This window comes from Cryptomeria japonica, chromosome 11, assembly GCF_030272615.1.
Source record: "Cryptomeria japonica chromosome 11, Sugi_1.0, whole genome shotgun sequence".
Taxonomy (NCBI): Eukaryota; Viridiplantae; Streptophyta; class Pinopsida; order Cupressales; family Cupressaceae; genus Cryptomeria; species Cryptomeria japonica.
The window spans coordinates 16382715-16397789 of NC_081415.1; positions in this window are offsets into that span (position 1 = coordinate 16382715).

Consider the following 15075-nt stretch of genomic DNA (forward strand, 5'->3'; position numbering starts at 1 on the left):
TTCCTTACTGGACACATGCTCCAGTACAATCTCTTTATTCTGAACTTTTTCCCTCAAGAAATGATACTTAAGCTCAAAATGCTTGGTTCTAGAATGTAAAACCGGATTCTTCAATATATTGATAGCACTTGTGTTATCCAAGAATATACTTACTATTTCAGATATAGGGATCTTGAAGCCTTCCAGTACATGCTTCATCTAGATTGTCTGAGTGCAGTTCATGAAGGCTACAGTATACTCCGCTTCCACTGTAGACTGAGAGATACAACTCTGCATTTTACTCATCCATGAGACCAGTCTACCACCAAGAAAGAATGCACCACCGATTGTGCTTTTATGGTCATCCACATTACCTACCCAATCAACATCTGTGAACACTTTCAGATTGAAATCATTGTTGTATGGGTACCACAATCCATAGTCAACTGTTCCCTTCAAATACCTAAGAATCCACTTGATCGCAATCAAGTGGGATTCTCTTGGACTCTTCTGGAACCTTGCAGTAATGCCAACTGCATGTGCAATATCTGGTCTGCTATGCACTACATAATGCAACTTGCCAATCATTGATCGATATTCCTTCTCATCAACCAGTGCGGAATCATCCTCTTTTGTCAATTTGCAACTAGTCACCATCGGTGTACCAACTGGTTTGCTATCTTCCATGCCAAAGGTCTTCAATACCTCTTTGACATATTTGGACTAAGTGATAAAGATTCCATCTTCCATCTGCTGGATCTATAGTCCAATGAAAAACTTAATCTCCCCTATGAGTGACATCTCAAACTCTTTCTTCATCTCATTAGCAAACTCATGACTCATATTGTCATCTCCTCCAAAGATAATGTCATCAACGAAAACCTCACAAATCAGGATCTGATCTCCTTCAGACTTCAAGTAGATATTGCTATCTTCACTTGTTCTCTCAAATCCAATCATCATAAGACGGGAATGTAGGCACTCATACCATGCCCTAGGTGCTTGCTTTAGACCATATAATGATTTATGTAGCTTGAACACCATATCACTATCTTCAGATAGGGAAAACCCATCTGGTTGCTCTATATATACCTCCTCTTCAAGTACAACATTTAGGAATGCAGATTTTACATCCATTTGATATACTTCGAACCTCTTAAAAGCTGCATATGCAAGAAGCATACGAACTCCTTCCAATTTGGCTACAGGAGCAAAGGCTTCTCCATAGTCTTCTCCTTCTTCTTGAGCATATCCTTTGCATACCAATCTAGCTTTGTTCCTAATCATTGTTCCATCCTCATTCAACTTATTTCTGAACACCCATTTGGTGCCAATGACATTTTTATGCTCAGGTCTAGGTACCAAGGACCATGTACCATTTTTCTCTATCTGATAAAGTTCCTCTTCCATTGCCTTGATCCAGTCTTCATCTTTATGAGCCTCTTTGAATGATTTAGGCTCAAATTCAGAGATCATACATGAGTTTTCTCTGATCTTTCTTCTTGTAAGGATTCCTACATCCTTATCACCTATGATCTACTTAGGATCATGATTCAACTTGACATATCGAGGAATGGTCTTAGCATTACGCTTGAATGGTCTGTTTGAACTTCATGGACCCCTCGAGCCATCCTGAAAAGAGTTCATAGTGTTCATTTAGGTACGACAGGTTCTAAGTTGTGTCTAAGACATTTTCAGGCTAACATTTACATCAAGTGTTTTGCAGTAGCTCTATTTCAGGGTCATGGATGATGTTTCATATACTCTTTCTCCATACTAAACCATTTGAACCTAGTTCAAACAGTTCAGTGATGTTCAGAATGCTCGATTAAGTTCAAAGGACCAGTGGCAATCAACAAAGTTAACCTTTTCCGAAGGAAAATCTCCTTGGCATAGCATGTGCTTTGAACTATCTGAACCCTCATGAAGTTAGTTCAAATGGTTCAGGAATGTTCAAATCAGGTGGGTCCCATAGAAAAGACTAAATGATGTGATGGAGCATTTATTGCTAAGTGTGATGAAGATCTGGCCATATCTCGAGTGATGTCAACCAACCAATTTTTGAAGGCAAGTAATCATTTTTGGGAATTGGCAGTTACGCTGACGAGCGCTATCCTGCATTCAATACACACGCGTGATGTCAAATCCCAATGCTTGGCTATTGTGAGTTGATGGCCAAAATTAATGCACTAAATGAGCTTTTGGCACTTCATTTGTTATAAGGTATGAAGTGATTTATTTTTTAAACCTGTTCTTCATTGCTGCGGAGTGTCTAGTCGAAGGTTTTTCTGCTGGTAGTCATTCGATTGGTTTCAGCTATGAAGGTAAAAATAAGAAGTCATCTCACACCAAGAACGAGCCTAATCCTGCTTTGAACTGTCCTGCTCCTCGGTTTACAAGGTCATGGAGTGTTGCATAGAAGAAAATGGACCTGGTCAAAGACACAGAGGTGAAAGACAAGAGCCTTGACCCTCAAATTTTTGAGGTCGAGGACCTTGATAGTGATATTGTCAGCGTCATGGATTCCCATGCGATCACTATAGCCATGACACTGCCACCTAAAGTAACTGGAAGAACAATTAGTTCAAGCACAACTCCCAAATGGTTAACTACTTCAGTAAGTAAGAAACAGAGCTTGATCCCAGTGTCTATCCCAATTCAATACATGGTGGTCAAATACATGGAAAAAGGTCCTAAATAGAAGAAGTTCAAAAAAACCACCAGGTTGGACGCTGATGAAAAGACTGGGAGATGGGTTGCTGAAATTGCTTCCTATAAACCCAAGGATGAAAGTAAAGAAATAAATGCGGAAAATTTTGAAGTCACCAAAGTAGATCTGGGAAACATGAGCAGGGAATCTAATAACCACCTTTTCAATGTGACAGCTAAGAAAATTCTCACCAGGTCAGAGAAAGACAAAGAAGAGAAAAAGGAACTGAAATAGCACATCAAAGTTTTAGGCCAATTCATTGATAGCCTAGGTTGTTTTGGAGCACTCCCTATATTGCAAGCTTCAGAAAACTTCGATCCCACCTCACCGAAGAACAAGAAACTGATGAATCAAGTTCAGTGAGCCAAGAGCATTAGGGGGGCCATAGAAAAATGGATTGAAGGGGTGATCAAGGATGGCGAAAAATATATTACAGATTCCAGGAAGCTATGCGATGAAATTCAAAACCTCATTGCAGAGATCCAAAATCAGGTAGTGCAATGGGAAAAGAAGGAGCATAAGTGGGAAAATGTATTACCCATGTTCACCAAGAGAGAAAAGTATGGAGCCACTGATTTTTTAACAGAAAACTCAATAAAATTGGTAACTGATGAGTGCCAGCTCTTTGTGTTGAAGAAAACCATAGCGTGGCGGGTAATTACATTCAAGGTTGTAATCTCTGATGCCAAAGCCTCCGTTCATGAGCTCCAGGAACTTCAATATAGCTTGGTCAATGATAATAAAGTGGTTAACCCAGATCATGATTGGCAACTAGGACTTTATGGGCTGAATACACAGGATGCGGTAAAGGCATTTAAATTGCACATGGAGAAAATTAGGGCCAAAGGAAACTTTACTTCTAAAGATATAACACAAATTGCCTGAATTGAATCCATGACGTTCATTGGCAATGATCAGTTACCTAAACATGCTGAGAAAATGGTAAAAGACAAGTGGGAAAAGGAAGTTGCAAAGGCAAAAACTAATGCCATGAAGAATCTGAGTCAATCTATGATTCAGGAACTTAGAACCACCCATGATGCCTGGAAAAGTGGAAGAGGAGATGATGCAGGAGATGAAGCATAATTTGATGCTTATGCTTTGTTTTTATTTTTAAATGCTTTTCAAAAACCTTGCAATTACTTTGGGACATCTGTCCCCTAAATACTCGGTTAGTTTTATAACTGTTTCAGAGGAGGTCGGGTTTTCAAGGAGACCTCCTCTATTCTTCAAAAAGACTACTATAAGTTAGATAAAAAAAGGATCTGGAAGGGGTTAGGAACAGTAGAATTAGAGATTAGAAAATTTTGTTTGTCTGAAGGAAGTGATCAGTTTTTCCAGAATCTAAAATTGGAAGGAACTTATGTGTGTATCTTTATGTCTTTGTTGCATGGAATATACATATAAAGATCATATGCATTTTGAGGTTTTAAATCTTTGAGTTTGAATCCATGGAGTAATGTTTCTTTGCAAATATTAATCCAGTCAAATTGTCTGTGGTTATCTTTTTGATGGTGAATGCTATTATTAATCTAGAGCTTCTTTTTGGGTTGTTTAGAAAGATATTTGGTTGAAAAGAGACTTTGTTTCTCTTGTTTATTTTTATGAAGTGCTGAAATCAGGGTTATTGAACTTTGCTTTGATTACTTCTGATTTTCGTGGTGAAGCATCTTGAAGAAAGTTTTTTCTGAAATATTTGCATATTATCGGTCTCTCATCTAAGAATGAAGTAGGCAGCCTTACGTGCTTTCAGGTTAAAAGCACATCAGTTTTATTTAGTTAGATTATTCTCTAAATAACTAATGGAGGGAGCTGTACCTATCTGAAATTTAGAGGGAAGTGATGTACGTCACGCTTACCCAACTGTTTAGTTGAACTTTTGTTTTTCAAAGAGGGTAACAAAGCTTTGAATTAATTCAATTAAAAGAAAGACAAAATTTTTTCACTAATAGATTTTTGGTGACTCTGCTGGGGACGTCAACATTCAATAGATCAGTATGTTATATATTTGTTAAAACTAAGTCTTGGTTTTACCTACTAATATAATTCCTCGACAACACATACTTCAGCCTGGCTTACATTTTGAAGACACCTAAGAAGATATTATTGCTGACCTTAACGTTGTTGCCAGGAAAGTTAGAACTTATAACCAACAGTATCAACAAGATCGTCTGGTATTGGAAAGAGAAGAAGGAATAGGTGAACAGTTGAGAAAGATTCCTATCGCCCAAGAAGTTGTTGTGGTTGATAGAGTTGTTCAGAGGCCCTAGAAGAGATAACACTGGATTCTCATCCTTATACTAGATCACAAAGGAGAGAGGGAGTTATTGATAACTTTTTCAAAGAACAACAAGGGTTATCACTCTCTACAAATTTCACTCCCAAGAGGAAGGCTAAAAGTAGACCTTCTTCCCCTACTAAAACTACTCCAAAGTACCTCTCTCTTCTAGCAATTGGCAAGCATTAACGCTTTCTGGAATTCAATCTCCTCCTCTTGTAACTATTTTCCCTGCTTCAATCATGGCTCAACCATGGGGTGTTGCAGTTGGGCCTCTTTCTCTAGGCGCTCATAATCCTCTCTCGAAAGGGGCTAGGGATGTTTTACCTAAGTTCAATGAAGATGGTAAAATCTCAGTTGAAGAAAATTTGAACTCTTTTAATTTAGCGACTGGGATATTGGTAGTGCAGCATGAAGATGTGGCTGTTAGGCTTTTCGTTCAAACTCTTACTGAGGGAGTAGCAGATTGGTTCAGTCATCTGCAGGCAGGATCTATAACTGATTGGCTAACAATTGTTAGAATATTTAATCTTTACTTAGCTTAGGTTTATTTTTATTTAATTTAGGATATTCCTTTGGAATTCCTACATGTAATTTGTCCTCTAGTACATGTGTGAGGACAAGTCATTTCTTTTATTTTCCTTTATTAAGGAATATTAGATTTCCTCCATAAGAGGATGTGAACACATGGCACACACATTTTATGAATGGTGGCATTCATAGATTTGGAGTTACTTTGTAACTCCTCTCCTCATCTCTATTTAAGAGATGCCTCCTCTCTCATTTCTTCTTAATGACAATATTGTAAAGAGCTTCTTGATCTCTCTCTCTCTCTCTCTCTCATTTTTAGGCATTGCCTCATTCATAATATCACAAGGGGTTTTTCTTTGCTTTTCCCCTTTCAAAAGTTCTTGTGCCTCCTTCTTTACATTTGGGTGATGCTCCAAGGTCTTTGCTTTTCTCATGGTAACAATTACTTCATCATAAACTTTCTTCGATTAATTTTCCTTTCCTTGCTCTTTTATTTCCTTTCATGGTATCATAGCAGGTTTCTAATCCTTGTTTTAAGTTAACATTGATGAAGGTTACCATTCAGTGGAGTTCACCTTGTTGGAGGCATTCTTGAGAGGAGAAGAAGTTCTTTTACTAATATTTTCTATTGTGCAGGGTTTTGGTTTCAGATTTTTAACTTTTTTTCAAACTTGTTAACAAGTTTCCCTGCAGGTTTAATCTCCTATTCTAGTTAGTTTTTATTAAAAAAAGGGCTTTGGAAGGCTTGCCGCCAAAGTTCCTTCTTTCTAGTTTAAATTTAATTATTTTTAAAGTTTTGGAAGGCTTGCCGCCAAAACTCCGGTGCTAACTTCTTTTCCTGCATATTTTAGATTTCATATTCATTTAGTTTGGAAGGTTTACCGCCAAACTTAGTCTTCTTAATTTATTTGGTCGGCTTGCCGCCAAAACTAATTTATTATTAAATTTCATTTCTGATTCACTTGCAGATTGAATTAGGCACTAAGTTAATGCTTGATATGCAAACTCCTCTTGTTGATCCTACTTTGTATAGACAATTAGTTGGAAGTTTAAATTATTTAACTCTTACTAGGCCCGATATTGCTTATAGTGTTGGTTTGGTTTCAAGATTCATGTCTAAACCTCAACAAACACACTTTAAAGTTGCTAAAAGAATTTTAAGATATATTAAAGGAACAATTAATGTAGGTTTGTTTTATGATGCAAATTCTGATTTTACTTTAAAAGGTTTTACTGATTCCGATCTAAGTGGAGATCCCAATGATGGGAAATCTACTTGTGGTTATTGTTTCTTTGTTGGTTCAGGAGCAATTTCTTGGAATAGTAAAAAGCAACAATCTACCTCTCTTGGATCCACTGAAGCTGAGTACAAAGGATGCACTAATGCTTCCAAAGAAGTCTTGTGGCTTAGAAGATTACTTGAGGATTTGGGTCTACCTCAACATGAACCAACTCCATTGTATTGTGACAACCAAAGTGCCATTGCCTTGGCTAAAAATCCAGTTTTCCATGCAAGGACAAAACACATTGCTCTCCAACACCACTTTATTAGAGAACAAACTGAAGACAAGCAAGTTTCACTCCTCTATTGCAAGGGGGAAGACCAAGTTGCAGATATTTTGACCAAGCCACTTTGTAAAGAAAAATTCCAATTTCATTGTAAAAATCTTGGATTACAACCCATTGAAGGGTTTGATGTAAGCTCCCCAAGTAAAGCTTAAGGGGGGGTGTTAGAATATTTAATCTTTACTTAGCTTAGGTTTATTTTTATTTAATTTAGGATATTCCTTTGGAATTCCTACATGTAATTTGTCCTCTAGTACATGTGTGAGGACAAGTCATTTCTTTTATTTTCCTTTATTAAGGAATATTAGATTTCCTCCATAAGAGGATGTGAACACATGGCACACACATTTTATGAATGGTGGCATTCATAGATTTGGAGTTACTTTGTAACTCCTCTCCTCATCTCTATTTAAGAGATGCCTCCTCTCTCATTTCTTCTTAATGGCAATATTGTAAAGAGCTTCTTGCTCTCTCTCTCTCTCTCATTTTTAGGCATTGCCTCATTCATAATATCACAAGGGGTTTTTCTTTGCTTTTCCCCTTTCAAAAGTTCTTGTGCCTCCTTCTTTACATTTGGGTGATGCTCCAAGGTCTTTGCTTTTCTCATGGTAACAATTACTTCATCATAAACTTTCTTGGATTAATTTTCCTTTCCTTGCTCTTTTATTTCCTTTCAACAATGAAACTACTTTCAAGAAATGATTCAAGAGCATTGATGATGAGCACTCACTTTTGGCTCAGCTCGAACAAATGAAGAAAGAGATTCATGAGCCAATGAGAGATTATGTGGCTAGGTATAATAAAATTATTCATAAAATTCCCCTTGCTAAAAGACCAACTACTGATAACCAACAATGTTTCTTTATCAACTCTATGCCTCCTGATGTTGGTTTCCATCTCAGAAGAAAGAGGCCAGCTAATCTTGATACTGCACAGAACCAAGCTATAGAGCTTGAAGATGATTTAATAACATCGGGGAAGTGGAGAAAAGATGTGCAAATCCCTCAAGGTAAATCTCAAGCTTCCACTTCTTCGACTGATCCAGTTGTCCAAAGATTAGTCAATGATATGACTGCCTTGAAGAGGCAAATTCTGAAAACTGGAGGTTCCTACCCATAGCCCTATCAAGATCTAAGTAGGAAACAACCAAACCAACACAATTATGGCTGAACTTTACAACTCCCCACTGCCCCGCAAAGATTGCAAATAGAAGGTCCATTTGATAAAGTTGCTATGTGCTCTTTTCACCTTACTTCAGATCATGATTGGAATTCTTGTCCTGATATGATAAGGCATGTCCAAATGGGAAGCATAAAGGATGAACTTGGGGAGTTCGCTGAATCATAGAAGATTCAAGAAGTACCTGGCGACTCTGGATCATTTTACCTTGAATACAAATCAGATTCAGAAAGAGGTGGTAATATTTTGGTAACTCTTGAAGACCTTCCATGTGCAATCCTTACAAGGAATCAATGAACCTCCTAGCTTGCTCATATTGCAAACTCTACTGGAACTAATTTCAAGGGTAAGGGTCCCACAAGTAATGATTCTTCCTTTCATGCAAAAACTCCCAAAGTTAAGATTTTGCAAAGAAATACTGAAAGTAAAAATAATTCTTCTCCCTCTCCCTCTTTTGACATAATTGAATTTTGTAAATCTTCAACTGTTCAAATTTCCACTGTCGAATATTTGAAATTGAACCTGGGAGAATTAGACAAGTTGGTCAAGTATGTAAAAGGAGATCCTACCTCAAAGTCCTCAGTGCATGAGTGTATGGTTGATAATGATTTGTTTGTTGTTGAAATCCCTACATCTGCTTCTAGCCCTCCCACTAATTCGATTAATCCCTATGCCTCTCACAGTGCTCAAGATAAGCTTGACACTGAAGTTCTGAAACCCGAACCTTTTTATATCTCTCTCCTCTTGAATGGTCAGAAGCTTAGTAATTGTATTATAGATTCAAGGGCGTCAAATAACATAATGCCATCATCTATTGCCAGAGCTTTGGGTTTAACACTTACCAAGACATTTGGGAGATGTTACTTGATGGATGGGAAGAAGGTCACTCTCATTGGGCAAGTAAAGGATGCTCAAGTAGTACTCACAGGGTGTCCTAATAAAAGGGTAAAGCTGACCATTTTGGTTGCTAACATTCTTTCAAGTTATGGGATTCTTTTAAGTAGGACTTTCTGTAGAGATATGGGTGGTGAGATCAAGATGGACTGGTCAGAGCTATCATTTCACTAGGAAAACAAAAGATCAAACTTAAACCTGAACTAAAAAATAAATATACAGTTTTTCCTTTTGATAATCCCAAAGCCCAGATTCTGTTCCAAGAATGTGAATTTGGAAATTATCTCATTCTTGCACCTGATAAAAAAGAGTTAGAAGAAGCAGTTGATGAACAAGATGAATTGTGGCAAATGGAATTTGATGGAAGTTGTGCCAACTCTAGTTCAGGAGCAGGGGTAGTTCTACTTTCGCCTAATGGTAATGTTTTTCCTTTTTCTTTCAAATTGGATTTCAAGAATACAAATAACACTACGGAATATGAGGCATTACTTTTAGGGTTGAATGAAGCCAAATGTAAGGGCATAAAATTTCTTAAGGTGAAAGGTGATGCTGAGCTAAATGTTAAATAGGTAAGAAATATTTACTTTGTTAAACATGATAGAATGAAACATTATAGAAACAGAGTTTGGGATGAGATAGAGTTTTTTGATGCTTTCTCAATTGAAGCTATACCAAGAGAGCATAACACTAGGGTGGATTCATTGGTTGTTTCAGCTTCTCTCTTGTTACCACACCCAGACTTTAAGAATGATTCTTATAGAATTGAAATGATTTACAGACCTAGTATTCCTGACAATGTGTATCATTGGCAAGTATTGATACAGATGCTTAGATTAAAGATTTTTTGGAGTGTGCTTGTTCCTTTGTCCAAACATATTTTGAGAGTTCTGAGGATATTTGTAAAGAATTTTGTGCAGATCCTAGTATTGATTCTGATAAGAATTTCATTTAGCTTAAGGGGAACAAAATCCTAAAAGGTTTGGTGACTCTAGAAAGGCTTTTCACCTGTAATGACATGTTCACTGGTAAGAAAATTCCTGATGATGACAGTAAGGTGGGTTGCGAAAAGATCAATCTTGGTGATGAAACTAATCATAGAATGGTGCCAATCAGCAAATGTTGTTCTTCTGAGGAGAAGCGAATTCTCATTGAGTTATTGAAAGAATACATTGATGTGTTTGCTTGGTATTATGACAATTTGAAGGAATTTAGGAATGGTCAGTTTCAACATCAAATTCCGTTGAAGCCTGGTGTTTCTCCTTTTAGACAAAAACTGAGAAATTTCAATCCCATGGTGGCAGAAGCAATTTTCAAAGAGGTAGATAAAATAATAAAAGCCAGAATTATATACCCAATTCATCACTCCACATGGGTAGCCAATATAGTAACTGTAAGGAAGAAAATTGGGGAAATCCGGATTTGTGTAGATTTTCACAATCTAAACTAGGCAAGTCTTAAGGATAATTATGCTTTACCCAATATGGACCATATTTTGCAGACAGTAGCTGGATCAGAAATGATGTCAATGTTAGATGGCTTTTCAAGCTATAATCAAATTAGTGTTGCAGAAAATGAATAGCATAAAACAACATTTATCACCCCTTGGGGAACGTTTGCATATAATCGTATGCCTTTTGGTTTGATTAATGCCGGAGCAACTTTTCAAAAGGCCATGGATTCTTCTTTTAGGGATTTCCATGACAGGATTATTGTAATTTACCTCAATGAATTGACTGTGTTCTCTAAAGAAAGGAAGAATCATCTCAAAGATCTGAGGGTAGTTCTACAACGTTGTCGAGAACATGGTATCTCCTTGAATCCAAAAAAATCAATTTTCTGTGTAACTGAAGGCAAACTATTGGGGCACATTGTTTCAAAGGAAGGCATCAAGATTGATCCTGAAAGAGTTAATGCAATCCAACACCTCAGCCTGCCTTCAAATCGGACTGGAGTAAGGTCACTTTTCGGTCAGGTAAATTTCCTAAGAAGGTTTGTACCTGAATTTGTAGAAACTACTAAGCATATCATCGGCTTGTTGAGTGAGAGGTACCTTTTAAATAGATTGATGAAGCCAAAGAAGCTTTTGAAAAGATTAAAAGTTCAGTTGCCAGTGCACCAACCTGCATCAACCTAGATTTTAAAAAGGATTTTATCATATACTATTATGCCTCAAAACATACACTATCAGGAATATTATTACAGGTAGATGAATCTGGGACTGAAGCACCCATAGCATTCATGAGTGTCCCTCTTAAGAAACATGAGCTTAAGTATTCGCTCTCATAAAAACAAGCCTTTGTCATGGTTAAAGTTGTAAAACAATTCAAATATTATATTTTGCATTCTCACTCTGTGGTGTTTGTTCCGGATTCTGCAGTGAAAAGTATTTTGACTCAGTAGGAAGTTGGGCTCAACAAAAGAGCGACATGGCTAACCAAAATTCAGGAACATGATCTGGATATTTGTCCTACAAAGATGGTGAAAGGATAGGGTTTATGCGAATTGATAGCAGAGAATAAGGTGGAAACAGATGAAGACCTACCATTAACTTTGTTTGTTGGGTTGCAAGATACATGGTTTTCTGACGTAGCTTATTACTTGACCTATGGTAGTTGCCCGAGTCATTTGTCAACTAAAGAACAAAGAAATATCAAATCAAAAGCAGCTAAGTATGTTATCTGGCAAGATGTTTTGTATAAAAAAGGCTTGGATGGTACCTATTTGAGATGTGTAGATAAGCCACAACAACGAAAGCTTCTAGAAGTTTATCATGATGAAGCCCGCGGTGGACATTTCTCATCCTTAGTAACTGCTTTTAAGATTTTAAGAAATTGTTTTTATTGGCCTGGTATGTTCCATGATGCATATACCTATGTTAAGGAATGTGAAAAATGTCAACTCTTTTCTGAAAAACCACAGTTGGCGGCTCTACCTTGAAAACCTGTGGTAGTGGATGAACCTTTCAAACAATGGGGTATTGATTTTGTTGGCCCAATAAATCCTCATTCCAGTGCTGGCCATATGTATATTCTAATAGTGACAGATTTTTTTACTAAGTGGGTGGAGGCTATCCCCACTAAGAAGGCGAACTCAGAGGTAGTATGTAATTTTCTCAAAGATTGCATTTTAGTCTGTTTTGGGGTTCCTCAAAAGATTGTCACTGATAATGCATCATATTTCTCTTCTGAGGAATTGACCATGTTTTGTTATGAACATCAAATTACTCTTTCACACTCCTCTGATTACTTCCCGCAAGGTAATCGGTTGGCAGAATCAAGCAACAAGAACTTGGTAGCAATTATGAAGAAGTTAGTTGATGATAATACTCGGAACTGGCATAAAAAGTTATATGAAGCTTTATGGGTAGATAGAATTACCCCTAAAAGAGCAATTGGAATGGCACCTTATGAACTAGTGTATGGGATTGCTACAAAGGTTTCTTTACCTCTAGAATTGGCAACAGTGAAGCTTCAAACTGTAATTGAGGACTCTTTCTTCCAAAATGCTCTAGAAAAGAGAGTCATGTATTTGACAAAGTTGGAAGAGGAAAGGGAGATGATAGTGGACAGAATTACTAAACATCAGAATAGGGTGAAGAAAATATTCAATATGAAGGCTCAACTAAGGGGGTTCCTCAAAGGGGATGAAGTACTGTTGTGGGACAAGAGAAGAGAACCAAAGGGTGTCCATGGAAAATTTGATTCATTGTGGAGAGGTCCGTTCAAGATCCATGAAGTGGTGGGACCAAATGCATTCAGACTAAATTATCCCGATGGAACGATTATGCCCTATACCTATAATGGGCAAGACCTGAAGCTCTATAAACTTTGAAATCTATGATCAAGAGTTCCTGTACATAGTAGATTAGTTATTTGTTTTTGTCTTTTTGGTGTGTGTCCTTTCGTCCTTTTTCTATTTTGTTGTACGAAACCAAAGATTTAGAGTTCTTTGCAATTTTCACAAAATGCAATCCCCAGTCAGAGCCAATGTTACCTTGCCATTCATCCCTCATAACAAGAGTGAGTCGCCTTGCAAAATTTTTAGTTGGGTCCTTTTCTCCCTCTTTTTCCAAAATCTTGTTAAAAGTTTGTTGGTTCAATTCCTAATCCTCCTGTAAATCATTTCTAAATCCTTAGCATTACACTTCAATGGTCCGTTTGAACCTCATGAACCCCTCAAACCATCTTGAAAAGAGTTCATAGTGTTCATTTAGGTACCGCAGGTTCTAAGTTGTCTCTAAGACATTTTCAGCCTAACATTCACATCAAGTGTTTTGTAGCAGCTCTATTTCAGGGTTGCGGATGATGTTTCATATACTCTTTCTCCAAACTAAACCATTTGAACCTACTTCAAACAAATCAGTGATGTTCAGAATGTTTGATGAAGTTCAAAGGACCAGTGGCAATCAACAAAGTTAACCTTTTCTGAAGGAAAATCTCCTTGGTGTAGCATGTGCTTTGAACTATCTAAACCCTCATGAAGTCAGTTCAAATGGTTCATGAATGTTCAAATCAAGTGGGTCCCATAGAAAAGACTAAATGATGTGATGGTGCATTTATTGCTAAGTGTGATGAAGATCTGGCCATATCTCGGGTGACGTCAACCAGTTGATTTTTGAAGGCAAGTAATCTTTTTTGGGAATTGGCAGTTATGCCGACGAGGGCTATCATGCATTCAATACACACACGTGATGTCAAATCCCAATGCTCAGCTCATGTGAGTTGACGACCAAAATTAATGCACTAAATGAGCTTTTGGTGCTTCATTTGTTATAAGGTATGAAGTGATTTATTTTTTAAACCTATTCTACATTGTTGTGGAGTGTCTGGTCGAAGGTTTTTCTACTGGTAGTCATTCGATTGGTTTCAGCTATGAAGGTAAAAATAAGAAGTCATCTCACACCAAGCACGAGCCTAATCCTGCTTTGAACTATCCTGCTCCTTGATTTAGAAGGTCACAGAGTGTTGCATAGAAGAAAATGGACCTGGTCAAAGACACAGAGGTGAAAGACAAGACCCTCGACCCTCAGATTTTTGAGGTCGAGGACCTTGATAGTGATATTGTCAACGTCATGGATTCCCATGCGATCATTGTAGCCATGACACCGCCACCTAAAGTAACTAGAAGAACAACTAGTTCAAGCATAACTCCCAAATGGTTAACTACTTCAATAAGTAAGAAATGGAGCTTGATCCCAGTGTCTAACCCAATTCAATACATGGTGGTCAAATACATGGAAAAAGGTCTTAACAGAAGAAGTTCAAAACAACCACCAGGTTGGGCACTGAAGAAAAGACTGGGAGATGGGTTGCTGAAATTGCTTCCTATAAACCCAAGGATGAAAGTAAAGAAATAAATGCAGAATATTTTGAAGTCACCCAAGTAGATCTGGGAAACATGAGCAGGGAATCTAATAACCACCTTTTCAATGTGACAGCTAAGAAAATTCTCACCAGGTCAGAGAAACACAGAGAAGAGAAAAAGGAACTGAAATAGCACATCAAAGTTTTAGGCCAATTCATTGATAGCCTAGGTTGTTTTGGAGCACTCCCTATATCGCAAGCTTCAGAAAACTTCGATCCCACCTCACTGAAGAACAAGAAACTGATGAATCAAGTTCAGTGAGCCAAGAGCATCACGGGGGCCATAGAAAAATGGATTGAAGGGGTGATCAAGGATGGCGAAAAATATATTACAGATTCCAGGAAGCTATGCGATGAAATTCAAAACCTCATTGCAGAGATCCAAAATCAGGTAATGCAATGGGAAAAGAAGGAGCATAAGTGGGAAAATGTATTACCCATGTTCACCAAGAGAGAAAAGTATGGAGCCACTGAGTTTTTAACAGAAAACTCAATACAATTGGTAACTGATGAGTGCCAGCTCTTTGTGTTGAAGAAAACCATAGCGTGGCGGGTAATTACATTCAAGGTTGTAA